This window comes from Ambystoma mexicanum, chromosome 7q (genome assembly GCF_040938575.1).
Source record: "Ambystoma mexicanum isolate Mex_15411 chromosome 7q, UKY_AmexF1_1, whole genome shotgun sequence".
Lineage (NCBI taxonomy): Eukaryota > Metazoa > Chordata > Amphibia > Caudata > Ambystomatidae > Ambystoma > Ambystoma mexicanum.
In genome coordinates this window covers 1,169,875,094-1,169,889,707 of record NC_090941.1, presented here as the reverse complement: position 1 = coordinate 1,169,889,707, position 14,614 = coordinate 1,169,875,094, and positions in this window count along the sequence as shown.

The following is a 14,614-nucleotide window of genomic DNA, read 5'->3' as shown; positions in this document are numbered from 1 at the left end:
AAAGCTTATAAGAGGGTGTGCAGTGTTCCCACAGGAGATACATTTCCCCTTAGGACGGTGGCTTCCCGATCTAAAGCTTATAACAGGGTGTGTGGTGTTCCCACAGGATATACATTTCCCCTTAGGACGTGGCTTCCCGATCTAAAGCTTATAACAGGGTGTGTGGAGATCTCACAGGAGATCCCTTTCCCCTTAGGACGATGGCTTCCAGATCTAAAGCTTCTAACAGGGTGTGTGGTGTTCCCACAGGAGATACATTTCCCCTTAGGACGGTGGCTTCCCGATCTAAAGCTTATAACAGGGTGTGTGGTGTTCCCACAGGATATACATTTCCCCTTAGGACGGTGGCTTCCCAATCTAAAGCTTATAACAGGGTGTGTGGAAATCTCACAGGAGATCCCTTTCCCCTTAGGACGATGGCTTCCCGATCTAAAGCTTCTAACAGGGTGTTTGGCGTTCCCACAGGAGATACCTTCCCCTTAGGACGGTGGCTTCCCAATCTAAAGCTTATAAGAGGGTGTGCAGTGTTCCCACAGGAGATACATTTCCCCTTAGGACGGTGGCTTCCCAATCTAAAGCTTATAACAGAGTTTGTGGTGTTCCCACAGGATATACATTTCCCCTTAGGACGGTGTCTTCCCAATTTAAAGCTTATAACAGGGTGTGTGTAGATCCCACAGGAGATACCTTTCCCCTTTGGATGGTGGCTTCTCAACCTAAAGCTTATAACAGGGTATGTGGAGATCCCACGGGAGATATATTTCCCCTTAGGACGGTGGCTTCCCAACCCTAAAGCTTATAACAGGGTGTGTGGTGTTCCCACAGGAGATACATTTCCCCTTAGGACGGTGGCTTCCCGATCTAAAGCTTATAACATAGTTTGTGGTGTTCCCACAGGATATACATTTCCCCTTAGGACGGTGTCTTCCCAATCTAAAGCTTATAACAGGGTGTGTGGAGATCTCACAGGATATACCTTTCCCCTTAGGACGATGTCTTCCCGATCTAAAGCTTCTAACAGGGTGTTTGGCATTCCCAGAGGAGATACCTTCCCCTTAGGACAGCGGCTTCCCAATCTAAAGCTTACAACAGGGTGTGTGGTGTTCCCACAGGAGATACATTTCCCCTTAGGACGATGGCTTCCCGATCTAAAGCTTATAACAGGGTGTGTGGTGTTCCCACAGGATATACATTTCCCATTAGGATGGTGTCTTCCCAATCTAAAGCTTATAACAGGGTGTGTGGAGGTCTCACAGGAGATACCTTTCCCCTTAGGACGATGGCTTCCCAATCTAAAGCTTCTAACGGGGTGTGTGGTGTTCCCACGCGAGATACATTTAACCTTAGGACGTTGGCTTCCCAATCCAAAGCTTTCAACAGGGTGTGTGGTGTTCCACGGGAGATACATTTCCCCTTAGGACAGTTACTTCCCAATCTAAAGCTTATAACAGGGTGTGTGGTGTTCACACGGGAGATATATTTCCACTTAGGACGGTGGCTTCCCGATCTAAAGCTTATAACAGGGTGTGTGGTGTTCCCACAGGAGATACATTTCCCCTTAGGACGGTGGCTTCCCGATCTAAAGCTTATAACAGGGTGTGTGGTGTTCCCACAGGATATACATTTCCCCTTAGGACGGTGGCTTCCCAATCTAAAGCTTATAACAGGGTGTGTGGAGATCTCACAGGAGATCCCTTTCCCCTTAGGACGATGGCTTCCCGATCTAAAGCTTCTAACAGGGTGTTTGGCATTCCCAGAGGAGATACCTTCCCCTTAGGACAGTGGCTTCCCAATCTAAAGCTTATAACAGGGTGTGTGCTGTTCCCACAGGAGATACATTTCCCCTTAGGACGATGGCTTCCCGATCTAAAGCTTATAACAGGGTGTGTGGTGTTCCCACAGGATATACATTTCCCCTTAGGACGGTGTCTTCCCTATCTAAAGCTTATAACAGGGTGTGTGGTGTTCCCACAGGAGCTGCCTTTCCCCTTAGGACGGTGGCTTCCCGATCTAAAGCTTATAACAGGGTGTGTGGTGTTCCCACAGGATATACATTTCCCCTTAGGACGGTGGCTTCCCAATCTAAAGCTTATAACAGGGTGTGTGGAAATCTCACAGGAGATCCCTTTCCCCTTAGGACGATGGCTTCCCGATCTAAAGCTTCTAACAGGGTGTTTGGCGTTCCCACAGGAGATACCTTCCCCTTAGGACGGTGGCTTCCCAATCTAAAGCTTATAAGAGGGTGTGCAGTGTTCCCACAGGAGATACATTTCCCCTTAGGACGGTGGCTTCCCAATCTAAAGCTTATAACAGAGTTTGTGGTGTTCCCACAGGATATACATTTCCCCTTAGGACGGTGTCTTCCCAATTTAAAGCTTATAACAGGGTGTGTGTAGATCCCACAGGAGATACCTTTCCCCTTTGGATGGTGGCTTCTCAACCTAAAGCTTATAACAGGGTATGTGGAGATCCCACGGGAGATATATTTCCCCTTAGGACGGTGGCTTCCCAACCCTAAAGCTTATAACAGGGTGTGTGGTGTTCCCACAGGAGATACATTTCCCCTTAGGACGGTGGCTTCCCGATCTAAAGCTTATAACATAGTTTGTGGTGTTCCCACAGGATATACATTTCCCCTTAGGACGGTGTCTTCCCAATCTAAAGCTTATAACAGGGTGTGTGGAGATCTCACAGGATATACCTTTCCCCTTAGGACGATGTCTTCCCGATCTAAAGCTTCTAACAGGGTGTTTGGCATTCCCAGAGGAGATACCTTCCCCTTAGGACAGCGGCTTCCCAATCTAAAGCTTACAACAGGGTGTGTGGTGTTCCCACAGGAGATACATTTCCCCTTAGGACGATGGCTTCCCGATCTAAAGCTTATAACAGGGTGTGTGGTGTTCCCACAGGATATACATTTCCCATTAGGATGGTGTCTTCCCAATCTAAAGCTTATAACAGGGTGTGTGGAGGTCTCACAGGAGATACCTTTCCCCTTAGGACGATGGCTTCCCAATCTAAAGCTTCTAACGGGGTGTGTGGTGTTCCCACGCGAGATACATTTAACCTTAGGACGTTGGCTTCCCAATCCAAAGCTTTCAACAGGGTGTGTGGTGTTCCACGGGAGATACATTTCCCCTTAGGACAGTTACTTCCCGATCTAAAGCTTATAACAGGGTGTGTGGTGTTCACACGGGAGATATATTTCCACTTAGGACGGTGGCTTCCCGATCTAAAGCTTATAACAGGGTGTGTGGTGTTCCCACAGGAGATACATTTCCCCTTAGGACGGTGGCTTCCCGATCTAAAGCTTATAACAGGGTGTGTGGTGTTCCCACAGGATATACATTTCCCCTTAGGACGGTGGCTTCCCAATCTAAAGCTTATAACAGGGTGTGTGGAGATCTCACAGGAGATCCCTTTCCCCTTAGGACGATGGCTTCCCGATCTAAAGCTTCTAACAGGGTGTTTGGCATTCCTAGAGGAGATACCTTCCCCTTAGGACAGTGGCTTCCCAATCTAAAGCTTATAACAGGGTGTGTGCTGTTCCCACAGGAGATACATTTCCCCTTAGGACGATGGCTTCCCGATCTAAAGCTTATAACAGGGTGTGTGGTGTTCCCACAGGATATACATTTCCCCTTAGGACGGTGTCTTCCCTATCTAAAGCTTATAACAGGGTGTGTGGTGTTCCCACAGGAGCTGCCTTTCCCCTTAGGACGGTGGCTTCCCGATCTAAAGCTTATAACAGGGTGTGTGGTGTTCCCACAGGATATACATTTCCCCTTAGGACGGTGGCTTCCCAATCTAAAGCTTATAACAGGGTGTGTGGAGATCTCACAGGAGATCCCTTTCCTCTTAGGACGATGGCTTCCCGATCTAAAGCTTCTAACAGGGTGTGTGGTGTTCCCACAGGAGATACATTTCCCCTTAGGACGGTGGCTTGCCAATCTAAAGCTTATAACAGGGTGTGTGGAGATCTCACAGGAGATCCCTTTCCCCTTAGGACGATGGCTTCCCGATCTAAAGCTTCTAACAGGGTGTGTGGTGTTCCCACAGGAGATACATTTCCCCTTAGGACGATGGCTTCCCAATCTAAAACCTACAACATTGTGTGTGGTGTTCCCACAGGAGATACCTTTCCCCTTAGGATGGTGGTTTCCCAATGTAAAGATATAACAGTGTGTGTGGTGTTCCCACAGGAGATACATTTCCCCTTAGGATGGTGGCTTCCCAATCTAAAGCTTATAACAGGGTGTGTGGTGTTCCCACAGGAGCTGCCTTTCCCCTTAGGACGGTGGCTTCCCAATCTAAAGCTTATAACAGGGTGTGTGGTGTTCCCACGGGAGATACATTTCACCTTAGGATGGTGGCTTCCCAATCTAAAGCTTATAACAGGGTGTGTGGTGTTCCCACAGGAGATACCTTTCCCCTTAGGATGGTGACTTCCCAATCTAAAGCTTATAACAGGGTGTGTGGTGTTCCCACAGGAGATACATTTCCCCTTAGTACGGTGGCTTCCCAATCTAAAGCTTATAACAGGGTGTGTGGTGTTCCCACGGGAGATACATTTCCCCTTAGGACAGTTACTTCCCGATCTAAAGCTTATAACAGGGTGTGTGGTGTTCACACGGGAGATGTATTTCCACTTAGGACGGTGGCTTTCCGATCTAAAGCTTATAACAGGGTGTGTGGTGTTCACACGGGAGATATATTTCCACTTAGGACGGTGGCTTTCCGATCTAAAGCTTATAACAGGGTGTGTGGTGTTCCCACAGGAGATACATTTACCCTTAGGACGGTGGCTTCCCGATCTAAAGCTTATAACAGGGTGTGTGGTGTTCCCACAGGATATACATTTCCCCTTAGGACGGTGGCTTCCCAATCTAAAGCTTATAACAGGGTGTGTGGAGATCTCACAGGAGATCCCTTTCCCCTTAGGACGGTGGCTTCCCGATCTAAAGCTTATAACAGGGTGTGTGGTGTTCCCACAGGATATACATTTCCCCTTAGGACGGTGGCTTCCCAATCTAAATCTTATAACAGGGTGTGTGGAGATCTCACAGGAGATCCCTTTCCCCTTAGGACGATGGCTTCCCGATCTAAAGCTTCTAACAGGGTGTGTGGTGTTCCCACAGGAGATACATTTCCCGTTAGGACGATGGCTTCCCAATCTAAAACCTACAACATTGTGTGTGGTGTTCCCACAGGAGATACCTTTCCCCTTAGGATGGTGGTTTCCCAATCTCAAGTTATAACAGGGTGTGTGGTGTTCCCACAGGAGATACATTTCCCCTTAGGATGGTGGCTTCCCGATCTAAAGCTTATAACAGGGTGTGTGGTGTTCCCACAGGAGATCCATTTCCCCTTAGGACGGTGGCTTCCCGATCTAAAGCTTATAACAGGGTGTGTGGAGATCTCACAGGAGATCCCTTTCCTCTTAGGACGATGGCTTCCCGATCTAAAGCTTCTAACAGGGTGTGTGGTGTTCCCACAGGAGATACATTTCCCCTTAGGACGGTGGCTTCCCGATCTAAAGCTTATAACAGGGTGTGTGGTGTTCCCACAGGAGATACATTTCCCCTTAGGACGGTGGCTTCCCGATCTAAAGCTTATAACAGGGTGTGTGGTGTTCCCACAGGATATACATTTCCCCTTAGGACGGTGGCTTCCCAATCTAAAGCTTATAACAGGGTGTATGGAAATCTCACAGGAGATCCCTTTCCCCTTAGGACGATGGCTTCTCGATCTAAAGCTTCTAACAGGGTGTTTGGCGTTCCCACAGGAGATACCTTCCCCTTAGGACGGTGGCTTCCCAATCTAAAGCTTATAAGAGGGTGTGCGGTGTTCCCACAGGAGATACATTTCCCCTTAGGACGGTGGCTTCCCAATCTAAAGCTTATAACAGAGTTTGTGGTGTTCCCACAGGATATACATTTCCCCTTAGGACGGTGTCTTCCCAATTTAAAGCTTATAACAGGGTGTGTGTAGATCCCACAGGAGATACCTTTCCCCTTTGGATGGTGGCTTCTCAACCTAAAGCTTATAACAGGGTATGTGGAGATCCCACGGGAGATATATTTCCCCTTAGGACGGTGGCTTCCCAACCCTAAAGCTTATAACAGGGTGTGTGGTGTTCCCACGGGAGATATATTTCCCCTTAGGACAGTGGCTTCCCAATCTAAAGCTTATAACAGGGTGTGTGGTGTTCCCACAGGAGATACATTTCCCCTTAGGACGATGGCTTCCCGATCTAAAGCTTCTAACAGGGTGTGTGGTGTTCCCACAGGAGATACATTTCCCCTTAGAACGGTGTCTTCCCAATCTAAAGCTTATAACAGGGTGTGTGGAGATCTCACAGGAGATACCTTTCCCCTTAGGACGATGGCTTCCCAATCTAAAGCTTCTAACGGGGTGTGTGGTGTTCCCACGCGAGATACATTTAACCTTAGGACGTTGGCTTCCCAATCTAAAGCTTTTAACAGGGTGTGTGGTGTTCCACGGGAGATACATTTCCCCTTAGGACAGTTACTTCCCGATCTAAAGCTTATAACAGGGTGTGTTGTGTTCACACGGGAGATATATTTCCACTTAGGGCGGTGGCTTCCCAATCTAAAGCTTATAACAGGGTGTGTGGTGTTCCCACAGGAGATACATTTCCCCTTAGGACGGTGGCTTCCCGATCTAAAGCTTATAACAGGGTGTGTGGTGTTCCCACAGGATATACATTTCCCCTTAGGACGGTGGCTTCCCAATCTAAAGCTTATAACAGGGTGTGTGCAAATCTCACAGGAGATCCCTTTCCCCTTAGGACGATGGCTTCCCGATCTAAAGCTTCTAACAGGGTGTTTGGCGTTCCCACAGGAGATACCTTCCCCTTAGGACGGTGGCTTCCCAATCTAAAGCTTATAAGAGGGTGTGCGGTGTTCCCACAGGAGATACATTTCCCCTTAGGACGGTGGCTTCCCAATCTAAAGCTTATAACAGAGTTTGTGGTGTTCCCACAGGATATACATTTCCCCTTAGGACGGTGTCTTCCCAATTTAAAGCTTATAACAGGGTGTGTGTAGATCCCACAGGAGATACCTTTCCCCTTTGGATGGTGGCTTCTCAACCTAAAGCTTATAACAGGGTATGTGGAGATCGCACGGGAGATATATTTCCCCTTAGGACGGTGGCTTCCCAACCCTAAAACTTATAACAGGGTGTGTGGTGTTCCCACAGGAGATACATTTCCCCTTAGGACGGTGGCTTCCCGATCTAAAGCTTATAACATAGTTTGTGGTGTTCCCACAGGATATACATTTCCCCTTAGGACGGTGTCTTCCCAATCTAAAGCTTATAACAGGGTGTGTGGAGATCTCACAGGAGATACCTTTCCCCTTAGGACGATGTCTTCCCGATCTAAAGCTTCTAACAGGGTGTTTGGCATTCCCAGAGGAGATACCTTCCCCTTAGGACAGTGGCTTCCCAATCTAAAGCTTATAACAGGGTGTGTGGTGTTCCCACAGGAGATACATTTCCCCTTAGGACGATGGCTTCCCGATCTAAAGCTTATAACAGGGTGTGTGGTGTTCCCACAGGATATACATTTCCCCTTAGGACGGTGTCTTCCCAATCTAAAGCTTATAACAGGGTGTGTGGAGATCTCACAGGAGATACCTTTCCCCTTAGGACGATGGCTTCCCAATCTAAAGCTTCTAACGGGGTGTGTGGTGTTCCCACGCGAGATACATTTAACCTTAGGACGTTGGCTTCCCAATCCAAAGCATTCAACAGGGTGTGTGGTGTTCCACGGGAGATACATTTCCCCTTAGGACAGTGGCTTCCCAATCTAAATCTTATAACAGGGTGTGTGGAGATCTCACAGGAGATCCCTTTCCCCTTAGGACGATGGCTTCCCGATCTAAAGCTTCTAACAGGGTGTGTGGTGTTCCCACAGGAGATACATTTCCCCTTAGGACGATGGCTTCCCAATCTAAAACCTACAACATTGTGTGTGGTGTTCCCACAGGAGATACCTTTCCCCTTAGGATGGTGGTTTCCCAAACTAAAGTTATAACAGGGTGTGTGGTGTTCCCACAGGAGATACATTTCCCCTTAGGATGGTGGCTTCCCAATCTAAAGCTTATAACAGGGTGTGTGGTGTTCCCACAGGAGCTGCCTTTCCCCTTAGGACGGTGGCTTCCCAATCTAAAGCTTATAACAGGGTGTGTGGTGTTCCCACGGGAGATACATTTCACCTTAGGATGGTGGCTTCCCAATCTAAAGCTTATAACAGGGTGTGTGGTGTTCCCACAGGAGATACCTTTCCCCTTAGGATGGTGACTTCCCAATCTAAAGCTTATAACAGGGTGTGTGGTGTTCCCACAGGAGATACATTTCCCCTTAGGACAGTGGCTTCCCAATCTAAAGCTTATAACAGGGTGTGTGGTGTTCCCACAGGATATACATTTCCCCTTAGTACGGTGGCTTCCCAATCTAAAGCTTATAACAGGGTGTGTGGTGTTCCCACGGGAGATACATTTCCCCTTAGGACAGTTACTTCCCGATCTAAAGCTTATAACAGGGTGTGTGGTGTTCACACGGGAGATATATTTCCACTTAGGACGGTGGCTTCCCGATCTAAAGCTTATAACAGGGTGTGTGGTGTTCCCACAGGAGATACATTTCCCCTTAGGACAGTGGCTTCCCAATCTAAAGCTTATAACAGGGTGTGTGGTGTTCCCACAGGATATACATTTCCCCTTAGGACGGTGGCTTCCCAATCTAAAGCTTATAACAGGGTGTGTGGAGATCTCACAGGAGATCCCTTTCCCCTTAGGACGATGGCTTCCCGATCTAAAGCTTCTAACAGGGGTGTGGTGTTCCCACAGGAGATACATTTCCCCTTAGGACGGTGGCTTCCCGATCTAAAGTGTATAACAGGGTGAGTGGTGTTCCCACAGGATATACATTTCCCCTTAGGACGGTGGCTTCCCAATCTAAATCTTATAACAGGGTGTGTGGAGATCTCACAGGAGATCCCTTTCCCCTTAGGACGATGGCTTCCCGATCTAAAGCTTCTAACAGGGTGTGTGGTGTTCCCACAGGAGATACATTTCCCCTTAGGACGATGGCTTCCCAATCTAAAACCTACAACATTGTGTGTGGTGTTCCCACAGGAGATACCTTTCCCCTTAGGATGGTGGTTTCCCAATCTAAAGTTATAACACGGTGTGTGGTGTTCCCACAGGAGATACATTTCCCCTTAGGATGGTGGCTTCCCGATTTAAAGCTTATAACAGGGTGTGTGGTGTTCCCACAGGATATACATTTCCCCTTAGGACGGTGGCTTCCCAATCTAAAGCTTATAACAGGGTGTGTGGAGATCTCACAGAAGATCCCTTTCCCCTTAGGACGATGGCTTCCAGATCTAAAGCTTCTAACAGGGTGTGTGGTGTTCCCACAGGAGAAACATTTACCCTTAGGACGGTGGCTTCCCGATCTAAAGCTTATAACAGGGTGTGTGGTGTTCCCACAGGAGATACATTTCCCCTTAGGACGGTGGCTTCCTGATCTAAAGCGTATAACAGGGTGTGTGGTGTTCTCACAGGAGATACATTTCCCCTTAGGACGGTGGCTTCCTGATCTAAAGCTTATAACAGGGTGTGTGGTGTTCCCACAGGATATACATTTCCCCTTAGGACGGTGGCTTCCCAATCTAAAGCTTATAAAAGGGTGTGTGGAGATCTCACAGGAGATCCCTTTCCCCTTAGGACGATGGCTTCCCGATCTAAAGCTTCTAACAGGGTGTTTGGCGTTCCCAGAGGAGATACCTTCCCCTTAGGACAGTGGCTTCCCAATCTAAAGCTTATAACAGGGTGTGTGGTGTTCCCACAGGAGATACATTTCCCCTTAGGACGATGGCTTCCCGATCTAAAGCTTATAACAGGGTGTGTGGTGTTCCCACAGGATATACATTTCCCCTTAGAACGGTGTCTTCCCAATCTAAAGCTTATAACAGGGTGTGTGGAGATCTCACAGGAGATACCTTTCCCCTTAGGACGATGGCTTCCCAATCTAAAGCTTCTAACGGGGTGTGTGGTGTTCCCACGCGAGATACATTTAACCTTAGGACGTTGGCTTCCCAATCTAAAGCTTTTAACAGGGTGTGTGGTGTTCCACGGGAGATACATTTCCCCTTAGGACAGTTACTTCCCGATCTAAAGCTTATAACAGGGTGTGTTGTGTTCACACGGGAGATATATTTCCACTTAGGGCGGTGGCTTCCCAATCTAAAGCTTATAACAGGGTGTGTGGTGTTCCCACAGGAGATACATTTCCCCTTAGGACGGTGGCTTCCCGATCTAAAGCTTATAACAGGGTGTGTGGTGTTCCCACAGGATATACATTTCCCCTTAGGACGGTGGCTTCCCAATCTAAAGCTTATAACAGGGTGTGTGGAAATCTCACAGGAGATCCCTTTCCCCTTAGGACGATGGCTTCCCGATCTAAAGCTTCTAACAGGGTGTTTGGCGTTCCCACAGGAGATACCTTCCCCTTAGGACGGTGGCTTCCCAATCTAAAGCTTATAAGAGGGTGTGCGGTGTTCCCACAGGAGATACATTTCCCCTTAGGACGGTGGCTTCCCAATCTAAAGCTTATAACAGAGTTTGTGGTGTTCCCACAGGATATACATTTCCCCTTAGGACGGTGTCTTCCCAATTTAAAGCTTATAACAGGGTGTGTGTAGATCCCACAGGAGATACCTTTCCCCTTTGGATGGTGGCTTCTCAACCTAAAGCTTATAACAGGGTATGTGGAGATCCCACGGGAGATATATTTCCCCTTAGGACGGTGGCTTCCCAACCCTAAAGCTTATAACAGGGTGTGTGGTGTTCCCACAGGAGATACATTTCCCCTTAGGACGGTGGCTTCCCGATCTAAAGCTTATAACATAGTTTGTGGTGTTCCCACAGGATATACATTTCCCCTTAGGACGGTGTCTTCCCAATCTAAAGCTTATAACAGGGTGTGTGGAGATCTCACAGGAGATACCTTTCCCCTTAGGACGATGTCTTCCCGATCTAAAGCTTCTAACAGGGTGTTTGGCATTCCCAGAGGAGATACCTTCCCCTTAGGACAGTGGCTTCCCAATCTAAAGCTTATAACAGGGTGTGTGGTGTTCCCACAGGAGATACATTTCCCCTTAGGACGATGGCTTCCCGATCTAAAGCTTATAACAGGGTGTGTGGTGTTCCCACAGGATATACATTTCCCCTTAGGACGGTGTCTTCCCAATCTAAAGCTTATAACAGGGTGTGTGGAGATCTCACAGGAGATACCTTTCCCCTTAGGACGATGGCTTCCCAATCTAAAGCTTCTAACGGGGTGTGTGGTGTTCCCACGCGAGATACATTTAACCTTAGGACGTTGGCTTCCCAATCCAAAGCATTCAACAGGGTGTGTGGTGTTCCACGGGAGATACATTTCCCCTTAGGACAGTTACTTCCCGATCTAAAGCTTATAACAGGGTGTGTGGTGTTCACACGGGAGATATATTTCCACTTAGGACGGTGGCTTCCCGATCTAAAGCTTATAACAGGGTGTGTGGTGTTCCCACAGGAGATACATTTCCCCTTAGGACGGTGGCTTCCCGATCTAAAGCTTATAACAGGGTGTGTGGTGTTCCCACAGGATATACATTTCCCCTTAGGACGGTGGCTTCCCAATCTAAAGCTTATAACAGGGTGTGTGGAGATCTCACAGGAGATCCCTTTCCCCTTAGGACGACGGCTTCCCGATCTAAAGCTTCTAACAGTGTGTTTGGCGTTCCCAGAGGAGATACCTTCCCCTTAGGACAGTGGCTTCCCAATCTAAAGCTTATAACAGGGTGTGTGCTGTTCCCACAGGAGATACATTTCCCCTTAGGACGATGGCTTCCCGATCTAAAGCTTATAACAGGGTGTGTGGTGTTCCCACAGGATATACATTTCCCCTTAGGACGGTGTCTTCCCTATCTAAAGCTTATAACAGGGTGTGTGGTGTTCCCACAGGAGCTGTCTTTCCCCTTAGGACGGTGGCTTCCCGATCTAAAGCTTATAACAGGGTGAGTGGTGTTCCCACAGGATATACATTTCCCCTTAGGACGGTGGCTTCCCAATCTAAAGGTTATAACAGGGTGTGTGGAGATCTCACAGGAGATCCCTTTCCTCTTAGGACGATGGCTTCCCGATCTAAAGCTTCTAACAGGGTGTGTGGTGTTCCCACAGGAGATACATTTCCCCTTAGGACGGTGGCTTCCCGATCTAAAGCTTATAACAGGGTGTGTGGTGTTCCCACAGGATATACATTTCCCCTTAGGACGGTGGCTTGCCAATCTAAAGCTTATAACAGTGTGTGTGGAGATCTCACAGGAGATCCCTTTCCCCTTAGGACGATGGCTTCCCGATCTAAAGCTTCTAACAGGGTGTGTGGTGTTCCCACAGGAGATACATTTCCCCTTAGGACGGTGGCTTCCCGATCTAAAGCTTATAACAGGGTGTGTGGTGTTCCCACAGGATATACATTTCCCCTTAGGACGGTGGCTTCCCAATCTAAATCTTATAACAGGGTGTGTGGAGATCTCACAGGAGATCCCTTTCCCCTTAGGACGATGGCTTCCCGATCTAAAGCTTCTAACAGGGTGTGTGGTGTTCCCACAGGAGATACATTTCCCCTTAGGACGATGGCTTCCCAATCTAAAACATACAACATTGTGTGTGGTGTTCCCACAGGAGCTGCCTTTCCCCTTAGGACGGTGGCTTCCCAATCTAAAGCTTATAACAGGGTGTGTGGTGTTCCCACGGGAGATACATTTCACCTTAGGATGGTGGCTTCCCAATCTAAAGCTTATAACAGGGTGTGTGGTGTTCCCACAGGAGATACCTTTCCCCTTAGGATGGTGACTTCCCGATCTAAAGCTTCTAACAGGGTGTTTGTCATTCCCAGAGGAGATACCTTCCCCTTAGGACAGTGGCTTCCCAATCTAAAGCTTATAACAGGGTGTGTGGTGTTCCCACAGGAGATACATTTCCCCTTAGGACGATGGCTTCCCGATCTAAAGCTTATAACAGGGTGTGTGGTGTTCCCACAGGATATACATTTCCCCTTAGGACGGTGTCTTCCCAATCTAAAGCTTATAACAGGGTGTGTGGAGATCTCACAGGAGATACCTTTCCCCTTAGGACGATGGCTTCCCAATCTAAAGCTTCTAACGGGGTGTGTGGTGTTCCCACGCGAGATACATTTAACCTTAGGACGTTGGCTTCCCAATCCAAAGCTTTCAACAGGGTGTGTGGTGATCCACGGGAGATACATTTCCCCTTAGGACAGTTACTTCCCGATCTAAAGCTTATAACAGGGTGTGTGGTGTTCACACGGGAGATATATTTCCACTTAGGACGGTGGCTTCCCGATCTAAAGCTTATAACAGGGTGTGTGGTGTTCCCACAGGAGATACATTTCCCCTTAGGACGGTGGCTTCCCGATCTAAAGCTTATAACAGGGTGTGTGGTGTTCCCACAGGATATACATTTCCCCTTAGGACGGTGGCTTCCCAATCTAAAGCTTATAACAGGGTGTGTGGAGATCTCACAGGAGATCCCTTTCCCCTTAGGACGACGGCTTCCCGATCTAAAGCTTCTGACAGGGTGTTTGGCGTTCCCAGAGGAGATACCTTCCCCTTAGGACAGTGGCTTCCCAATCTAAAGCTTATAACAGGGTGTGTGCTGTTCCCACAGGAGATACATTTCCCCTTAGGACGATGGCTTCCCGATCTAAAGCTTATAACAGGGTGTGTGGTGTTCCCACAGGATATACATTTCCCCTTAGGACGGTGTCTTCCCTATCTAAAGCTTATAACAGGGTGTGTGGTGTTCCCACAGGAGCTGCCTTTCCCCTTAGGACGGTGGCTTCCCGATCTAAAGCTTATAACAGGGTGTGTGGTGTTCCCACAGGATATACATTTCCCCTTAGGACGGTGGCTTCCCAATCTAAAGCGTATAACAGGGTGTGTGGAGATCTCACAGGAGATCCCTTTCCTCTTAGGACGATGGCTTCCCGATCTAAAGCTTCTAACAGGGTGTGTGGTGTTCCCACAGGAGATACATTTCCCCTTAGGACGGTGGCTTCCCGATCTAAAGCTTATAACAGGGTGTGTGGTGTTCCCACAGGATATACATTTCCCCTTAGGACGGTGGCTTGCCAATCTAAAGCTTATAACAGTGTGTGTGGAGATCTCACAGGAGATCCCTTTCCCCTTAGGACGATGGCTTCCCGATCTAAAGCTTCTAACAGGGTGTGTGGTGTTCCCACAGGAGATACATTTCCCCTTAGGACGGTGGCTTCCCGATCTAAAGCTTATAACAGGGTGTGTGGTGTTCCCACAGGATATACATTTCCCCTTAGGACGGTGGCTTCCCAATCTAAATCTTATAACAGGGTGTGTGGAGATCTCACAGGAGATCCCTTTCCCCTTAGGACGATGGCTTCCCGATCTAAAGCTTCTAACAGGGTGTGTGGTGTTCCCACAGGAGATACATTTCCCCTTAGGACGATGGCTTCCCAATCTAAAATATACTACATTGTGTGT